At 42.4% G+C, this 19,192-nt stretch overlaps 1 protein-coding gene across 11 annotated transcripts in view; it reads right to left on the bottom strand.

The window, feature by feature from the left end:
• Sgms1 (sphingomyelin synthase 1) overlaps window positions 1-19,192 on the bottom strand; it is a 265,738-nt gene that overhangs the window by 99,319 nt on the left and 147,227 nt on the right. For 9 of the 11 annotated variants that reach the window (XM_038344315.2, XM_038344297.2, XM_038344262.2 and 6 more), the window contains one exon: window positions 6,148-6,232. The gene's annotated coding sequence lies outside the window, so the exon portion shown is untranslated. The remainder of the gene's footprint in view (window positions 1-6,147; window positions 6,233-19,192) is intronic. The other 2 variants (XM_038344312.2, XM_038344311.2) reach the window with 1 other exon arrangement.

Raw genomic sequence — 19,192 nt, forward strand, 5'->3', positions numbered from 1 at the left:
AGATTTGCTCTATCTATAACACTGCCAGTTGGTTTGTAACATCTGAAAAATCGAGGACTTACAAACAATACCCTCATAAAAAAGAAAACGCCACCTAAATTAAACCATTAGCCTAAAGTATTTTAATAGAAAATTAAAAAATTTTTAAATGTTGCTGGTTTGGAGAAGACTGTCAGGTATGCCATCACAAACATAGTGGCAACAATCAGTAATATAAACTGTATCACACTTAGAAGATCTTAATGGTAATCTAGCACTGAATATATTCAAAAGGATGTATTTATGATATCTGTTATGGAACATAATAATAAAATCTACACCCACACAGTCACCACACCTGAGAAACCAGCCATTCGAAAAGAAACGTGACAGCTCTCTGTGTGTTCCTCTTCCTGTCTGAGGCTGAAATGGTTTCTTTTCAGAGTTGTGTTAAAGATTTAGAAGACTGTGGTCTAAGAAGTGCCTTTTATAATAAAACAGAGTGTGGTGGCTCATGCCTGCATTCTCAGTACTGGGGAGGCAGACACACTGAAAGCCAGTTTAGCTACATAGTAAAACATAGTCTCGAATAAACTAAAATAAGGGCGCTAGAGAAATGGCTTCGCTGTTACTGCTCTTGCAAAGGACCTGAGTTCCAGCCCCAGCACCCACATCAGGTGGCTCACAACACCTTGAACTCTGGCTCCTTTTCTGGCTTCCACAAGTATGCACTCACATGCACAAACCCATACACAGGCACACATACATTCATATATAATTAGAAATAAAAATAAAATCTTCAAAATCGCCAAAATGTGCAAACAGAGAAGTAAGTACTCTTTGCCTTCTGAAAACATTGCACAGAGGCAATCGGATATAATGGAACATAAAATTGCTGTGCTGGCTAGTTTTATGTCATTTACACAAGCTAGAGTTATCGGACTGGAGGGAGTCTCAATTGAGAAAATGTCTCCATAAGATTAGTGATTGATGAGGGAGGGCCCAGACCATGGTGGGCGATGTCCTCTCTGGGCTGGTAGTCTAGGTTCTATAAGAAAGCAGGCTGAGCAAGCCAGAGGAAGCAAGCCAGCAAGTAGTGCCCCTCCATGGCCTCTGCATTAGCTCCTGCCTCCAGGTTCCTGCCTTGCTTGATTTTCTCCTGGCTTCCTCCAAAGATGGACTATGATCCAGAAGTATAAGCCTCCCTAACTTGCTTTGGTCACGATGTGTCCTTGCAGCAAGAGACATCCTAACTAAGACAACTCTTGAATTCAGTCCTGAAGAAACTGGATCCTATGTGGTACCCTGCCAAACACAGAGACCACTAGGGAGACAGGCTATTGTAGTACCTGGCTTTACTCCATGGACCTAGCCAGGACTAGACACTGGTAATATTCAAGTGCACCAAATCTCTTTGATACAATGTCAGGTCATGAGATGTGTTCCTGGAGAGGTCAACTCCAAATTACCCAAAGGAAGGTATTATTAAGCCAAGACCAACTGGTTCTCTCATGACATAAAAAGACAAAGGAAAGGGGCATCTCAAAGAACAATAATGAACTCTAATTCACTTATCATCCATCATGGAAAAGTGAGCCAACAACCAGAGGGAAAAACAGAAATCAAAGAAAACAACCCACTAATGAAGGGCTTAATTTTGTTGCAACTGTATGTTGATCCACTTACATGACAGGAGACATAAATTAACATGTCATCTGTGAAATTAAAGGAATTATATGGCAAAGAAAGGGCAGGTACACAAGGGAGTGAACAAGTCAGTACAAATTGTTTAAGTGAAAAACTACATTCGAGAAGGAGCAGCTTAACACCCAGTGCGCGTTGAATGACATCGTAATACATGCTGAGGAAGAGGACATTAACTGAGTAAATGGAAAGCAATGGCATCTGAAATCGGGGCCAACATGCAGAAAAGTGCAGCAGACTCAACACAGTTCACAAAGTATTGGACTGGAATCGCCCTGGAGTGCAGGACGCTGCCTGTTTCTTTATGAACAGGCAGCAGATGCATCATGGTCTGGGATCCCAGAAGCTGGACCCATGGTTCGGAATACTCTATACCTCGACACGGACAACATTAGAGACATGCTTAAAGGGAAAAGGATGGTTTTTCTTGATCAGTCCTCATCTCTTATCTAAATGTCTCATTTGAGCTGGTAATATCTAAAGATGGTTGGTGTCTTCAGTAGGACAACTGCTAACCGAGAGGGCACAGCCTGAAGAAGGAAACTAGGGCACCTCATTTTAAGAAGCAGTCCCCGCCCCATTTCCGTGAGACTTCATGCTGATCACGTTAATTTCCAGATACCATCTCACTATAGCCTCACTATCGCCAGCGCATGGGCCCTCCCAGTGGTGCCTGAACTAGTATTTCAAAGCTGGTGAGCTTTTAACTTAAAGTGTTCACAACTTTACAATTCTTTTCCATCTGTAATGCTAACTCGCATGGTTTCGATTGAGACACCAATTAGCAAATGTCTAATTCGAATGTCCTATGCCTCTGAAAGCAGCTTGGATCTAGACCCCTGCCCCGACACCTGGGTAATTAATTCCTCACCCTCCTTGGAGCTCCGCACATTTTATGTATCTTTCATAAATTCTACTACTTTCAATTGGGATGTTTATTTTATTTGTTAAGGCTTCATTACTGACCCTTGAAGCAGAATTAGCATGTTTTATCTGTACTGGAATTTACCCCCCAAAACCACGAGGGCAGGTACCCAGAAGACTGAGTGCTGACCTGAGCACACCACACTGCAACACACTGCAACCGAGCTGGGGACTGCACACGTATACCTTGCAGATCTGACTGGAATTATACTGATGCTTGGGATACTCAGAAACCATAGAAGGTCCATCCTAAGAAGGTGATAAAACAAATCAAGCATTTTATCTGCGAAACACTTCAATTGTTACTCCCATGATTACTTTCTGTTACAAAGACCCTCAATCCTGAGGAAGCCCCAGAGTGATAACTCATAATCCAAGGACGTATCTCTGGTTTTGACCATAAGCTTCCACATGGAATAGACAAGAATGAATTTTGTAGTAATTCAATAATCCCCAGATTCACTGTGAACTATAAATGTGTTTTAAGAGGAAATAATAGAAATGAATGTTTTAAGATTATATAAATCTGACTCATGAAATTGACACAAATGAACACTTTGAAATACCCCAGGTCTTTTCTTTCTTTCTTTCTTTCTTTCTTTCTTTCTTTCTTTCTTTCTTTCCTTCTTTCCTTCCTTCCTTCCTTCCTTTCTTCCTTCCTTCCTTCCTTCCTTCCTTCTTTCTTTCTTCTTCCTTCCTTCCTTTCCTTCCTTCCTTCCTTCTTTCTTTTCTTTTCTTTTCTTTTAATGGCTTTTAATAACAAGTGTTTTAAGGGTTAGGTGGCGGAGACTAAAATAAAAACAATCACCATGATCCCCGCCGTTTACTTGGCAATTCCAGGCTTCAGTTACTCCTGTCTAAAGGGCAAATGAAAGGAACTGAAAAAGAAAGTGCTTCTAGAAGGAACTGAGCCATGTGGTCTGGATGATCTAAGCCTGCTCTTCTACCTACTTTATTCTCTGTGATTTCGTAATCAAGCCAAGGTGAACATTCAGCCACTCAGGTGCTGTCTCTCAGCAAGCAATTTACTTTCCACTAGAACCTAATTTCTGAATCAAAAGTAAAAGCACATGCAGTATACGGAGGTACTCCGACTGCCTGACCCAAACAGGGAGTTCAGATGTAGAGATGATGGCGAGGGGACAGAAGGAAGTAGAAAGGAGTGAGCAGCTGGGATCTGTCTCCAAGCCTTGCCACCAAGCAGCCAGGGCTCATCCACAAAGCTGAGCTCCTAGTTGAATAATGCCAGCAGAACCCCTGAGAACAGAGACTTAAGTAAAACATTAATCTGGGCATTTACCTTCCATTCCCAAAGCCATATGGTCACGAGAATACGTATTTAACCAAACCTTGATGCCATCAGCCAAAGCAACATGTTCCTGTCACAGCCAAGAACTGGGTTCTGCAGACTTGGGCTCTAACGTGTCTTTACCATAGGAGCCTACCACCCGGTGCATTGGAGCCGACTTGCACCCCGCCACTGCAGCAGACGGCTAGTTTCTCAGGGCCACTGGCAAGCTGGCCACAGTAAGAATTAATCTAAAGGAACTTGGGCTAGAGAGATGGCTCAGCTGATAAGAACACTCAATGCTCTTACAGAGATCCCGAGTTTGTCCCCAGTACCTGCATCAGACAGCTCACACCTGCCTGCGATTCCAGCTCCAGGGCATCCATGCCCTCTCCATGTGCACACACACAGACATACATCCATAATAAGTAAATAAGTAAAAATAAAATGAATTTTAAAAAAATTATAGAAACTTGAAACTTTTATAATTATAACCAAAATAAAGATAATAAACACTCAAATTTAATTATTTCCTGATTATTTTGCCATTAGCTAGGCTCCTGATGCTTGTTACAACTACCACGTCTAACTCATAGAAAACCATATAATGGAGTGTACATAGCTTTCAAACCTGTCTTTGGTGACTTCTATGGAGTAGGCTGAAATCCAACATAGTAGGAGTGTTTACGCCCCCCAGAAACCTGCTGGCATTGGAAGCCCTCCCTGGCAGAACCACAGTGCTGACACCGGACTTTGCCACCTAAAGCATTTATCAGCAGCCTTTCACAGAGATGCCATGTTTGAGCTGGGCCATCTTTTAAGTCAGAATAAAGTTTTATCAATTGTAAACCACAATACAAAGAATACGAACAGAAAGCAACCACATCTGTTCCTACAGAAAGGGCCCATACAGAAAGTCCTATGGATAGTCATTCATGTCATATTAGGGATTACCAAATCCAATACACAGATTATTCAGCTGCAGTAGCTACTAAATGGCACAGGAGCAAGTGGGGTCTAGAAATGCCTGACTCAAAGTATCTGAGCTTCTCACTACCACATGCAATGATACCACCAGCAGTGTTATTATCCCAGTGAACTGGACATCAGCTAGATGCAACGGTCAGATACCAACAATTGTTCAGAGGCAGAGTAGTATGGGACAATTCCTTACAAGGTTCACCGAGAGCCAGAAAGTTGGAAAGGGGGCTCTTAAGAGTCGGGGTGCTAGAGGGAAGCTCATTAAGACTGGGGAAATAAACAACTCAGAAGTCCCCCAGGAGTTCTGGAAACTGACCAGATGCACTAGGTTCTATGAGAGCAAATGGAGCAGCTGGACAAGATACTGCCTACAAGTCATGCAGAGAGCTCCAGGGTCCCAGCTTTTGTGAATCACCAACCATGCTGGAGTGGGATTTCAGTGACGCAGCTGCCTTTGATTCACCCCTGCTCCCATTAGTAACTGCTCAACCATACTCTCCTGCACAGAACTCCAGTGCATGCATTGGTGCACCAAGAGGGACTTGGGTCTCTAGCATCTGCAGTCTGTTTCCCATGAAGGGTGAGATGCTTGTTTCCCATATCTCCAGGGACAGTGTCACATACAGAGAAGAAAATTTGTGGGCAACGGATCAAATTTTACTCATTCAGCAATTTTCTTCGTAATTACATCTAATATCCACAAGAGCTACCTAAAGAAGTGGACATAGAAGTCCCTGAAAGCAAGAGCATCAGTATTTTTCAGATGCCATTTCTAGTTTAACTGCTGGCCTTAGTACAAAGGATCCACCTGCCGTCCATCAACTAAGAACACTGTGTCCTCCACAGAACGGCTCATGCAATGTCAAGCCTTCACAGGGTTAGCATCATGTTCTGAAGTTTCTAGAATACTTTAAAATTTTCTTAATCCTTATTTTAATTTTATGTGTGTGCATGTTGTGTCTGCATATATGGCTGTACACTATGTGTGTGCAGTAACTCAAAGGCCAGAAGAAAGTGCTCAGATCTCCTGGAACTGGAGTTCCAGCTAGTGATGAGCAGCCATGTGGGTGCTGGGAATTGAACCTGAGACCACTGGAAGAGCAGCCAGTGTTCTTAACGGTGGAGTCACCTCTCTGTTTGATGCTTTTAAAAACATTTTGTTTTTACATATTTACGTCACTTGACTCTACTTCCCTTTTGAGATGACTTCTTAAAAATGATTCACCCAGTCATTAAAAGAATTCCAAAGAGCTAACAAAAATTTTACTTACGGATTATTGTAAAAAGATTCTTGTCATCTTGGTTTCCTATGAGATACTAGCTTCTCCCAGTGTTCCGGCACATTTCCATTACCTGCTACCAGGAAAAGGAATCTCATCAGTTGCACGGTCTTTACTAATAACACTTAGCAAACATACCACAGAGATAACGACAAAAACAACAAAACCCTCAATGGTCCAAAATTCTACCACTTACTAATCACAGGCCCTTGGAAAAGTAATTCCTCTCCCTGAGTCTCCATTTCTAAATGAGTATCAAATACCCCCTATTGTCTATGTTTAGTGACAGTTAAGTAGGCTAAAGGGCATGATCCACATCCTTTGATCCAACAGAGATGTCTCAGCAACAGGGACATCCAACACTTATGATTACACCGTCATTATTGCCCATATGTTGAGTTCATCAAATACTGGAGATCCACCCGCGTTCATCCAACAATGGACTATGCCCAGCAAAGTGTTTGTGTTTTGTAAAGAGGACCCATTCAGAACAGTATTTCACTGCTGTTTTTTAACCTTGTAACAGGGAGGGCCCACAAACTAGGAACAGAACTTTCATGTTCTTCTTTGTCACATCAGGTCATAATAGAAACGCACCACTTGTGCCCCGGAGAATGCAACCATTGGCCAGTTCATGTGAAGAACGTGTTGCTCCAGGGAGTCAGCACTGACAGCACAGGAACAGGAGCAACTTCCCTAAGTGAAGCCCTAACTCAGAGCAAAGAGAATAGTAGCACAGGTGGCATGGATCCATCCACACAGTGCTGCGACAGTCACCTGGAGGAAAGACAGAGGCTTTGTGCAAGCCAAGCCAGTAGGAGGTGCAGGATGGACCAGGAGGGGAGGAGAAGGAAGAAATGCCAAATAATCCAGGGTCAGAGACAACTGGCCAGCACAGAAGGACTTCCCTTTAGAGAAAGACTAAAGCCCCAACACAGAGAAGGACATGCTTATTGGCTAGCTATGGCTCTATAAGGCTGGCCACTTTGCAAGGAAGCTTTTAAAAGCATGGAAAATGCTGTGCATTTTGACATAGGTTTAAAATAAGTAGGTGTGAAGCACGCCTAGCTATTTAACAACAGGGCAATCTTTGCCAAATAGTTTATTTCATCTAGGGCTCAGCAGACTCCAGGTCTGTATAATGAGAACAATAATGCCTACAGTTCAAAGCAGAGATGTGGAGCTGAGTGTGTAGACCCTCCACACAGGTGTCCTCAAAATAAAGCCCCACCTACTGTGTCACTACTAATGATCACAGTAGACTATTAAGTTCCTTGTTATAAAAGGCAATAGTATGCAATCCAGTAAATTCATAGACTCTCTGTGTGGACACTTTGGAAAGAGGTTTAAGTCTTCTTCTGCCAGTAACACACTTTCCTAGCATTTATTTTTCAAATTGATGTTATGTTTGCAATTTTAAAAAATCAAAATAAAATTACATCATTCTCCTCTTCCTCTGCCTTTCCAACCTCTCAAATCCCCTCTTCCCACTTCCTCTCAAATTCATGGCTTCTTTTCTTTAATTATTAGTTATAAATACAACGGGTATTAGTTATAAATACAACTGGGTGTTGGATAACTAACCGGGGAGCCCATTCCTGGGGAAGACAAATTCTCCCTCTCTATGCGGTCACTATTTTCTCATAGATTTCCCCTTCCATACTGGCATATCTGTTGCTGTTGTCCTTCTCCAGGTCTTGTTTAGATAGCCATACTGTTGAGGTAATGAAGCTTCCCTGTCGTTACTAGGAGACATTTATATCATAATGGAGTGTTAAACGGAAATTGCCACCTTCTCTGGCAGCCCTTCCTGACATCAACCAAGAGAAAGCGTGTGTACCTGCTGGTGTTGTATCAGCACTGAGTTCTTTCTATGGTGATGGACTCTGAACTGGAGAATATGACTCATTATATAATATGAACTGCTGGGCACTCATTTCCAGCGGAGGCACTGAACTGCTGGGCACTCATTTCCAGTGGAGGCACTGAACTGCTGGGCACTCCACCAGCATTTGCTGGACACGAGGGTCGCCCTCAAAACGGCAGGCAGCCCATCTCCCTCAACACCGCATTACAGTCTCCCTGAGGACAGCGAGGATAAGACCATGCCAACTTTGAAACAGAAGTATTAAAACTCTGTGTCTACAGAAGGTATCACTGACGCCTCTGAATTGCCCCTTTGACATGCCTTCTATCTTCAGAATGTCTGTGGACAATGTCCATCAGCACACCTGTCTCCTTTGAGCACAGTCACCAATGACGCATGGGGCAAACCCACCTTATTTGCTATTTATGGGAAATATTTTAATAAATTAGTTAAAAGGATTAAAATTATGACTAAGGATAGCAATGTGCCACTGCTATGGTTAGTTGTTCCAAGCGATTAAAAGTGACATCAACAAGTATGAATCACCCATTCATGCTGACAAGCACTGGAAGCAGGGAAGGGGATTTAAGACCCTTAAGGACTGTGGGAGTTTGAATGAAAATGGCTCCTAGCAGCTCATGTCCTTATGGGAGGAAGCATGTCACTGGGAATAGGCTTTGGGGTTTCATATGTTCAAGCCAGGCCCAACATCACTCTTCCTGCTGTCTGCTGATCCAGATGTAGAACTCTCAATTACCATGTCTGCCTGCGTGATGTCATGCTTCCCACCATGATGACAATGGAGTAAGCCTCTGAACTCTAAGTCAGCCCGCAATTAAATGTTCTCCTTTATGAGAGCTGCCGTGGTCATGTTGTCTCTTCACAGCAATAGCATTCCTAAGACAGAAATTCAAGCTAATGACTGGGGTACTGCTGCAACAGGACAGATCACGCTTTTGTTTGGACTAGAAAAGTGACTGGCTCCTTTAAACAGGCCTTAATAGACCACACTATTATGAGCATTAAATACAGTGGTGGTGAAGGCGATCAGAACTGCTGGGGTCCAACATAAGAAATTTCAGAAGAGAAGAATATCAATATGTAGCCTAAAGATCTTTCTTGTGTAGCCGGGCGGTGGTGGCGCATGCCTTTAATCCCAGCACTCGGGAGGCAGAGGCAGGCGGATCTCTGAGTTCGAGGCCAGCCTGGTCTACAAGAGCTAGCTCCAGGACAGGCTCTAGAAACTACAGGGAAACCCTGTCTCGAAAAAACAAAACAAACAAACAAACAAAAAAAGATCTTTCTTGTGAAATTTTGGTGAAGAATATGTCTGCTTTCTGCCCTTATTAAAAAAAAAATCTTCCCGACACTAAATTGATGAGTTACGGATTAGCAGCTGTGGCAGAGGACATTTCCAAACAACCTAGCCTTGACTGTGTTGTGTGACATTAGTGGCCAGACTTACACAGATATATAATGAAAAGGAGCAAGCGGAGAAAGGGAAAATACAGAATGTACAAAGATACAAAAATGGAGGGAAAAGGAGCACTACAGAGTGTAAACAGATTACAGGAAAACCTGACACTATGAGGAATAAAGGAAGTGGTCACCTCAAAGAAAGAGCCCGCCCAGCTAAGTTTCCAAATTATGAAAAGAAATTAAGGAAACATCTTGCTCTAGTCCAGTATTTCTCGCTATGCTCCCTTTCCTCCCCGTTGGAACAGTAATGTATATTCTGTGCCACTGTATGTTGGAAGTATGTGAAAGATTTCTTATTTTGATTTTACAGGGGATTACAGCCAAGAGATTGCATGAATCTCAGAAGAGACATTGAACTTTGGACTTTTAAACATTGTTGAGACTGTGATAGACTATCGGGACTATTGACACTGGACTGAATGCATTTCTGAACCAAACGTGCTCAGGCTACAGACTTGTCGACGTGAACTCACAAACAAAATCCCAAGATGATGGCACCATGAATGGCATCTTGTTCTAGAACTCGCTGCTGGCATGAAGAACACAGGGACCATGTGGGTCTTTTTTAATACAAAACATACTATGATTTAGAAAAAACTGCATAAAGATCATGCCCCACACTCAAAATGCTACTCTCAGAGGGAGGAACCCATAGCATGTCGCTACTGGTTGACCTCTGGTTATCTTTCATTGCAGTTCCCTTTGTAAAGAAGGAAAGAGGAGGAGGAAAAAGTCACTCAAGGCAGCTGGAGTCTCTGAGGGTGTGGGGAGGGTGGGTGGGAGGGGTGGTGCAGCAGTAAGAAGCAGGATCCTAGTTCCACAGGAGAATGCACCGAGAGGAGAAAAGAGAAATGGCGGCCCTGGCCAAGCTCAGGCGTGGCGGACTCTAGAGGGGCCCATGATCTCTGTCTTTCATGATTTATTCTGTAGGCAATCCCCTTCCCTTGGGTATGAGTGAGCCCCATGACTTACTTAACTGACAGGGTATCACTGCTATGACAGGATGTGTGTGTTAGACTATAGGAGACTGTAATATCCATTCTGCCATGGGAGTCTCTCCCATGCCGGTTATGAAAAGACAGGCTGCCATGACATGAGTTACAGAATGAGAGCCACATGAGGGCAACCTCGACTGATCACAAGAACTCAAGATGCTTGATCCAAGAGCCCACAAAAAACCAAAGCCCTCCCCAGCTGCACCTCAGATAAGACCATAGGAACATCCTGACTTCAACACATTCCCCACTCAGCCACCTCAGACCCAGACTCCTGCTCCAGGATAGTCAAGAAATCATATGTAAGTCAGTCGAGCTACAAGGACTGTGCTGTATGCATGGCCATAGCGCTCTAAATAGCGCAGAAAGGAAGAGAAATACACATCCATAATGCCTTCTCATGGCCTTCTGGCAGAAGAGGAGGGAGAAAGAGGAAGGCCCAGGGAGCCTCGGGGCTCAGGAGCGATGGACTCCCATCCTAGGCTGGCCACTTGGAAGATATAATTAGTCCCATTTACCAACAAAATCATTTTCTAAATGGTGATCAGACACTTGGCTGGTTTCCAAAAGCTACTCAGCATGCCAAAGCCTGGGCCATTGAGATCGGCAAGAGAATTTTTACCAGGAGAGAAGTTCTCCTACAGACTTGGCCATAACAGCATAATGTGAGCGTGCTATATATAATGCACTGTATTTAAACACTGCTTGAAGAGGCAAGCTGGAAACTTGCGCTTAGTGCCTTTAAGAACTCAATTAAACTGAAGACACCAAGAGTTTCATATACAGTTTCCTAATACAAATTCTCAAAACTGAACACACACACACACACATACACACACACACACACCTAAATCTTCTGAACAAGAACCTACAACTTCCATAAATCAGTTCAGGAAACCTCAACTCATGGCCAGAGTATACTCAGCTACGAATAAAACACCCCCTCACCTCACAGCCCAGCCGACTACAAGCAGAAAGGTCCCCCCACAGTCACATCCTCTGCAAGGTGGAAACCTATATTGCTTATCCAGGCCCAGCCTTGCAGCTGACAGACATAATGCGCACACTCAAAGACCAGCTCATCTGTCCAAGGTTTGTCTGCAGCAGCACAATTCTGACCTCCTGTTTCCCAGGCCTCATCTTACTGGATTCTCTACCAAATGTTGGCTTCAGCATGAAAACATGACAGCAGTGATATTATTTTGTGTGAAGGAAAATTAGGAATCAGTTTTGAGGATACCAGAGAGTTCTTATTTCTAAAGAGCTAAGCTCTAGGGTGGGGCAGGGGAGGGGGTACCACTGCATAAAACACTCATAATAAATGTTCAGTCCTTTGCAAAGCAATTCAAATCTTACTCTCTGAGTAAGGTGGAGTGTGCCTTAAATAGGCTGCTTTTCTTATGAATGACCTGAATCTCTTTCGTTACCTTATGTTAAGTAAGGAAGCAAATCAAAAGAGGGCAGGCACCGAAAATGTGCCGGCAAGACTGTTCAACTATTTCATGTACGCTGATCCCTAAAGTCGCTGATTCATTCAGTGAACATCTGGAGGATGTCGCAAGTCAGAGCAACGTGGCAGGTGCAGAACACAGACGCCTGGCTCGCTATCGGCCAACAGTGCTTGCCGACACTCTCAACAGAAGCAACCCCATCTTGGCAGCCAACCAATGCAGCAGAAGAATCTGCAGCACGTGTATCAGGAGGCTGATGAGAATGGAGACCAGGGCTGTTGTCATGCCTAGATACCTCTGTATTTAAAGGAAGCAGCAGCTTGCTCCTCCATGTGATGACATTGCAAGCAATCCCAACAAATGGGGTCAGATATGTCTACAACCCTTGTTAGGGAACTTTCCCAAAGGGAAAAATCCATGCAGCCTTTCAACTTTCTCCTTTTCCCCAGACCATGAAAGAATAAACAAAAAATAAACAAGGGTCTCTCTTCCCCATGAAGCCTGCAGTTTCCACTCAGCAAGGACTACAGGCCCTGTGTTAGCATCACTTGGACACCGCATCTTAATTCAAAATGAAACGTGTGGTGCAACACTTGCTCTTGATGCACGGGGAACTTCATGGCAGCCTTGGTTCTAAGTATACACCGCATGCACTTCACAGTGTGCATGCAGTCACACCACACAGTGCCAACAAGCACCACCTGAAATGTCCAATGTTGATATTTAAGCTGTTAGCAATAAACCAATCCTAAAACACATCACTATGTTTTGCCTTGTGATGAAAATGGAATTTCCAGTTTCTGAACTGGCCCTAAACACACTTCTGCCATTTTGTACTACATATTTATGCTAAGTGGTGTTCTCAGCCCTGATGATTATGGATTCAAAATATCAACCAACTGTGAAAATATTGACGATATTTTCATCTAAGTATCCAATATTCAGCCAAGATTTAATTCTTTATGTGAAACTAAATAAGCACAGCATCTCAGTGTGCAAATGAAGCTTTCGTGTTTAATAAATGGTAAAATTCTCTGTATAGCAAAAGAATTGTTCTGACATAAATCTCTATTACCAGTAAATGTTTAAGTTTATATATTTATGTGTTGTGCGCGCACACACAAACACATGGCTTATAAGGAAGACATAAGAGTTCCCGCTCTTACTCCTCTTTGGATGGTAATACAAGATAAGGGAGCCCTGGCTTCCCTCACCTTGTATGTCCTGAACGCTGGCTTCTCTGGCTCCTTCCCAGGGAAGGGAATGCACCTGGGCAGCCTCTCCTATTCCACCGCCTTCTGTAAACTCGTGGGGAGTTTCCTAGCAGTGGTTTCATGATTTGTGTAAGGCAGGCAGGAACATGTTATCTTCAGCCAGGCAAAGCCTGTGTTGTCATGTCCTGTGTGACACCTCTTCCATGGACAGGAGAGTAACAAAAGCCTAGCCCTAGCTCAGCCATCTGGGAAAACACCTGTAATTTCTAAATTTATTATTGATCTCTACTATATCCGTCACAATGCAGCATTCCTAGTTTTAACAATACATTCTAAATGGCTTTCATTCAATATTATTGATTTTTTCTATAGAAATAGTGTAATTCACAAAATTTAAGCTTTCTGAGTTCTTATTTATGCCAATTCAACAAGAAGACTGTCTTTGTGTTACTAGAGCAGGTTTTCACAATAGCTCCAACCACAACAACAACAACTCACAAATCCCCATTTTCCCACAATGAATTCAAAAGTTAAGTTTACTTTCTCACAGACATTTGTAAGTGAAGGAAATCCATCAAAACTGCTTTTGGCTACACAGAAAACAAGAAACACACATATTCGCCTCCAGGTGCTCTGTCCTCCCACAGTCCTGGGGCAGGTGAAGAGCCCGGTGTTCTCAGGCACTGAGCTAGAACCTCCTACCTAAGCGATGAGGCTCAGCTCCAGTTCTTTCACTGAAGGCAAAGCTTGTACTTTTCGCGGCCACTCCAAACCAAGAAATGAAAAACCTTTCAAGTGTGAGCAGAGATCAGACTTCAAGTGAAAAGTGATTAAAAAAAAAAAAAAAAAAAAAAAAAACAAAGACTGACAGAAACGCACTGTGACATGATCTCAGTAAGAGAGCCGGCCCCAAATATGGACTCGTGTCACCTGGAGAAACTACTAGGAAAGGGGAGAAGAATGAAAAGGCCGGATGGCAGGATGATAAATGGATGCCTGGTTGTAGATAGAGGAGGATAAATCAATGACCGAGAAGAGCACAAACAAGATCAGGACAGACGACTGATACGAGGTTGGTGGTGTGGACTCTGCCAGGGCTGGAGGCAGAACACTGTCATCTGCGGGGACCAGCGGCACACAGTTGTAGTTTTCTGGCATAAGGTATCTTTGCAAATGCTTAATTTTCACAATTTACAGTGTAAGAATAGCTAGAGAGAAGATTGGAAATCAATGGACGTGGTTGTAATGCACTAGGATGATATTAGCAAGAACAGCTATTGTCCAGATTGACTGCAGCCTGTGATTGGCTGACTCCCAGCCTCCATAAGGAAACCAGTGGCTACCATACCAAAAGATAGAAAGAGATGCTACGGGCTTCCCTGAAAAGCTTGGCACATTGAAGCCATTCAGCTGGCACCAAGAGCCTGAGGATTTATAGTCCCAGAAGGTCCTGGAAGTGCGGCACTGCTGTGGGACAGGGGTCAGAATGGAAAAGATGATATACTTGCTTAGCATTAGTGAGCAAAGATCCCACCTGTAAAACATGCTGTTCGTTGTCCATAGCTCACAACTGTGACCCTGTCTTATCACATATTTTCCATAGATGGTTGTGGGACAAAAATCATCCCAATGCTTCAAAGTAACTAAGGAAAGAAGACTGTCATGAACAGAGACAAGGGGGTTCTGATTTGTCTAAGACAGGTCCTCTGCCTTCCAGACTGTCCCTAGCTTCTCCTCTCCCGTTTTCTCCCCCAGCTCTTTATTTATTAGATCTCTATTAGATGCCAATCTCTTTCTCCAAGAAATGTCTCTCATAAATCTCAGGTGATTTGGTTTCAGATCTCATTTCCGGGATATGAACTTCGTCCCTGTTAGTATCCATGTCATTCTTGGGGCAATGTCTGCTTCCTGGGTACGAGCACAGACTTCCACAACTGTACCTTGTTGAACGCCCAGGTCTAAAAGAGGCAAGCAGACCTGGATAAAATAGAAAGCTCTGATGGTTTCTGCAGTTCTGCTTAGCAAGGATGTGGGTAGTAGAGATCAGCAGTCAGATCTTGCACAGTGTTTCGAGGCTTTGCTGCCTGTAGTGTGGGCAACGTGATACAGCCGGTTGAAGAAGGAAACTGGCCCTAGATTTATGCCGTAAGAGCAGGAAGAGCAGGCCACATGTTCTCCAGCCGGTACATGGCTATGTCTCCCATGCTCTGCCACTTGGGGAAAACTATGATTTTAGTTGATGATAAAACGTATTTTTTGAAGGGAAGATACAGATGATATGGGAAAAAAAAACTATTAAAGATGGCCAGAACTTTCAAAGTTCAGCCCAAATAACAATCCCCCCAGCAGGAAATTCAGTTAACCACAACAAAGCTTCACCTAAAATGACGCCCCAAAGAAGCAACAAAAATTTCAAAAAATAGTGTTAGAAAATGAAAAGTGTGGGGGTCAATCAGCTGGAGTTGCATACGAAGCAAAAAGGTCCCTTTTGAAACTAAAGAAGACATGACAGCCTTAAATAAATGAAAGTTGAGAACTTGTGGTCAGTAGATAAACACTCCATGACGTGCTGAGCAGAGGAGAGGGTCTATTTAAAAAAAAAAAAAAAAAAAAAAAAAAAAAAAAAAAAAAAAAAAAAAAAAAAAAGAGGAGTCTTGAGGTAAGAAATGGGCACAAGAAAAGAGATGGTGAATTGCACTATTCTTGCTAAAGAAATTCCTGACCATTTGACAGTGTATCAAAAGCATGTCAGAGCACTGTTTAGTCTGTGACATGCGTGCACAAGCATACATGAATGAATGAGAACCAATGCATGTAAGGAGAAAAAGAGACGCTACAAGTTTCTTAAGTTTCACATGAAGCCGCAGCTTAATTCAAGGTAGGAATTTTACTAAGATAGATGTTTTAATTAACAAAAAAATACAAATATAATGATGCAAAGAGACATACCTAAAAACCTGAAATAAAATGCAATGTAAAGAATTTTTCAATTAAATAAAAAGGAGAAGAAAAAGACAGAAATTTTAGAAAAAAATGTCTTAAACGACAGGATCACGCTAGATATTGTTGAATGTCTTTAATCCCAGCACTCCAGTCTACATAGTGAGTTCCAGGAAAGCCAGGGCTACATAATGAGACACTTTCTCAAAAAAGGAGAAAGAAGAGAAAGGAGAGAGAAAGAATCTCTTGGGGCAGACTGAAGGCTCAGTGGTCTTAAAAAGACACACTGCTCTTTCAGAGGATCTGAATGTGGGTCCCAGCACCCCACATCAGGGGCTCAGAACCACTGTAACTCCAGTGCCAGAGGATCTGATGACGCTGGTCTCTGTGGGCATTGTACTCATGTGTACAAACACGCACACACACACACACACACACACACACACACACACAACAAGAAACAGCAAAAAACATTTTTAAAAGGGTGAACCAATTAAAAAAACTTTTTAACGAGGGAACTAATACTAACCGTGCCTATAACTGCAGCCAATGAAAAGAGACTAAATGTTAGAACTGAAATGTATAGATCCTTAAAATATGCTTAAAAGGTAACATAGAACCCCGCCCTTATCGACAATGGATGCTCTTTAAATAGACACAGCCTAGTAAACAGGTGAAAAGGATGTGCCAGGTGAAGAAAGGAAGGAAGGAAGAAAGGAAGGAAGGAAGGAAGGAAGGAAGGAAGGAAGGAAGGAAGGGAAAGGAAAGGAGAGAGGGAGGGAGGGAAGGAGGGAGGGAGGAAGGGAAGAAGGAAGGAAGAAACAAACAAACAAAGAAACAAAGAAAAAACAGAGAATAACAAGAAAATATTAAATTTATGTCACTCATGAGACAAAGAAAAAAAAGCTCCCAGAAAAACACAGGATCAAGATAAGGACAAATGACTAAAAGGAAGGAATATAGCAGAGGTCACACACATACAATAATTGGTTAGTGTAAGGATAATCTTTGAAGTGAACTAAGCAGGACTAGATGGATCCTAATCACTGCCTCATGACTAAACAGAAATAAGAGCAATAACAAAATTAAGCATAAAATTTAAAACTAAACCATTTACAGGAAAACAAGGCAGAGTACGGAGGCCAACTGTTAAAGATAAATGAGAAAAGTGATCATTTGGATTTCATGAAGATGAAGATGTCCCCCTTTTCAAAGATCAAAAAAAAAACCTGAAAAAAATCAATAATTGCAAAGTATGCACCAGGCATACATTAAATGTGCACCCAGATTCACACAAGCCAGTTTCTGAAATAGCAGAAGACTTGGCCAGATACTTCATAAGGAGGACATGAAAAGCAGTATTCAAAAACATTTTCAACATCATTAGCCAACAAGGAAATCACAGAAAAACACAACAAAATAACACTGCATCTACAGACGGCTAGCATCAAAATCTGACAAAACAAAGTGGAGGATCAGGGACGTGGATGGTAGAATTAGCAAAGCATTCACCACTGACGAGAATGCTACAATGTACATCTCATTACCAAATGCTGTGTGACAACTTCGTACAAAGTCACACATTTCCTCAAGGGGGTATCTTTAAGTACATGTCTCCAAGAAAGAAAAACACGTTTATAGTAAGATGTATGCAGTTATGTTCAAGATATCCATAATAATTCCAAATTGAAGTCCACCCTAATATACAGCAATAGCAAATAGATACAGTCATCAAATGCAATACTACTAAGCAGCAGAAAGGAACACAGTGACACACACAAACAACAAGTATGAATCACAAAAGTATCATTACGTAGAACAAAAGAAGACAAACCCTCTCGGTACTACTGTGTCTGAGGTTTTAGAAGAGCCAGCACCTGTCAACACAATCAAATTTGTGCCCACTCCTGTTATAAAGGGACACTGATGGAAGGGCACATGATGGGAACGGGCACACGAAAACCTTTCCGGGGTGACAGGAATGTCCTTTCTTAGTGGCTTTGGTTTGTTTTTACTAACTTTGATTTATTTTATTTTGTTTTATTGAGACAGTATCTCGCTATGCAGCCCAGGCTGGCCTCAGACTTACTGTTCTCCTGCCTGAGCCTCCCCAGAGCTGGAACTCGGGGTGTGAGGCACCATGCCCAATAGAAGCATCCTCTGCCTCTGGAGAGATGACAATTCACTAGCTCTCTTTAAAAAGAAAAGGAACTGTGAGCTTCCTGTCAAAACAGTCTGTGAACCAGTCGCATTAAAATGTTCATAAAATATGAATTAAAAACAATCTGTCTTTAGATCTCATTTAATTTTATTTAACATGCTGACGTGTGTGTGTGTGTGTGTGCATGTGCGTGTGTGTGTGTGTGTGTGTGGTGTGTGTGTGTGTGTGTGTGTGCTGGGGATCCTCTGTCCCAGTCTTCTAAGCACTAGAGTACAGGGTTACAGGCAGGCCTCCACGCTTGTCCAGGGTCTATTATCCATGGACCATCATCTCCGCAGTCCATCACTGACAATTTAAAGGCCACTTTAACCCAACGACAGGAAAGGCGTGGGACAGTGAAGCAGAAGACAAACTGTAACGCTCTAGTGCTTTCGGTCAGTAGTATCTTTAAACATCTTCCGTACAACAGGTAAGACAGCAGTCACTAGAGAAATGAAGAAAAGATGACTCCCTGTGACTGAGAAACTCTCAGTCTGGTAAAAGACAAGAAACTCAGTGAGATATAAAAAGGGCTGGAATATAATAAATAATAAAAGGGAAGAATAATCCAGTGACAGAGAGCTCACCTGGAGTGCTCTAGGCCCTGGGTTCAGTTCCCAACATGAAAACAAAAAGTGCAATTAAATTTAGAGAAAATACATGATTATTTTTCTTTCCAAAAATCAAACATGCATTATTAGTAACAGAAAAGTGCAAAGTCAGTTAAAACTTTTAAAGAACAGAATGATTTTAAGAAAACTTATTTTTAGTATCTCTACCCAGTCACATTTCTTAACTGTAGTCAAAGTAACTCATATTTTCCTTTCTTCTTTGTTCAGCTGAAATGTAGAAGTTACACATAATTATCATGTGTAATATGATACTTTGAT

The sequence above is a fragment of the Arvicola amphibius genome, chromosome 1 (assembly GCF_903992535.2).
Source record: "Arvicola amphibius chromosome 1, mArvAmp1.2, whole genome shotgun sequence".
Taxonomy (NCBI): domain Eukaryota; kingdom Metazoa; phylum Chordata; class Mammalia; order Rodentia; family Cricetidae; genus Arvicola; species Arvicola amphibius.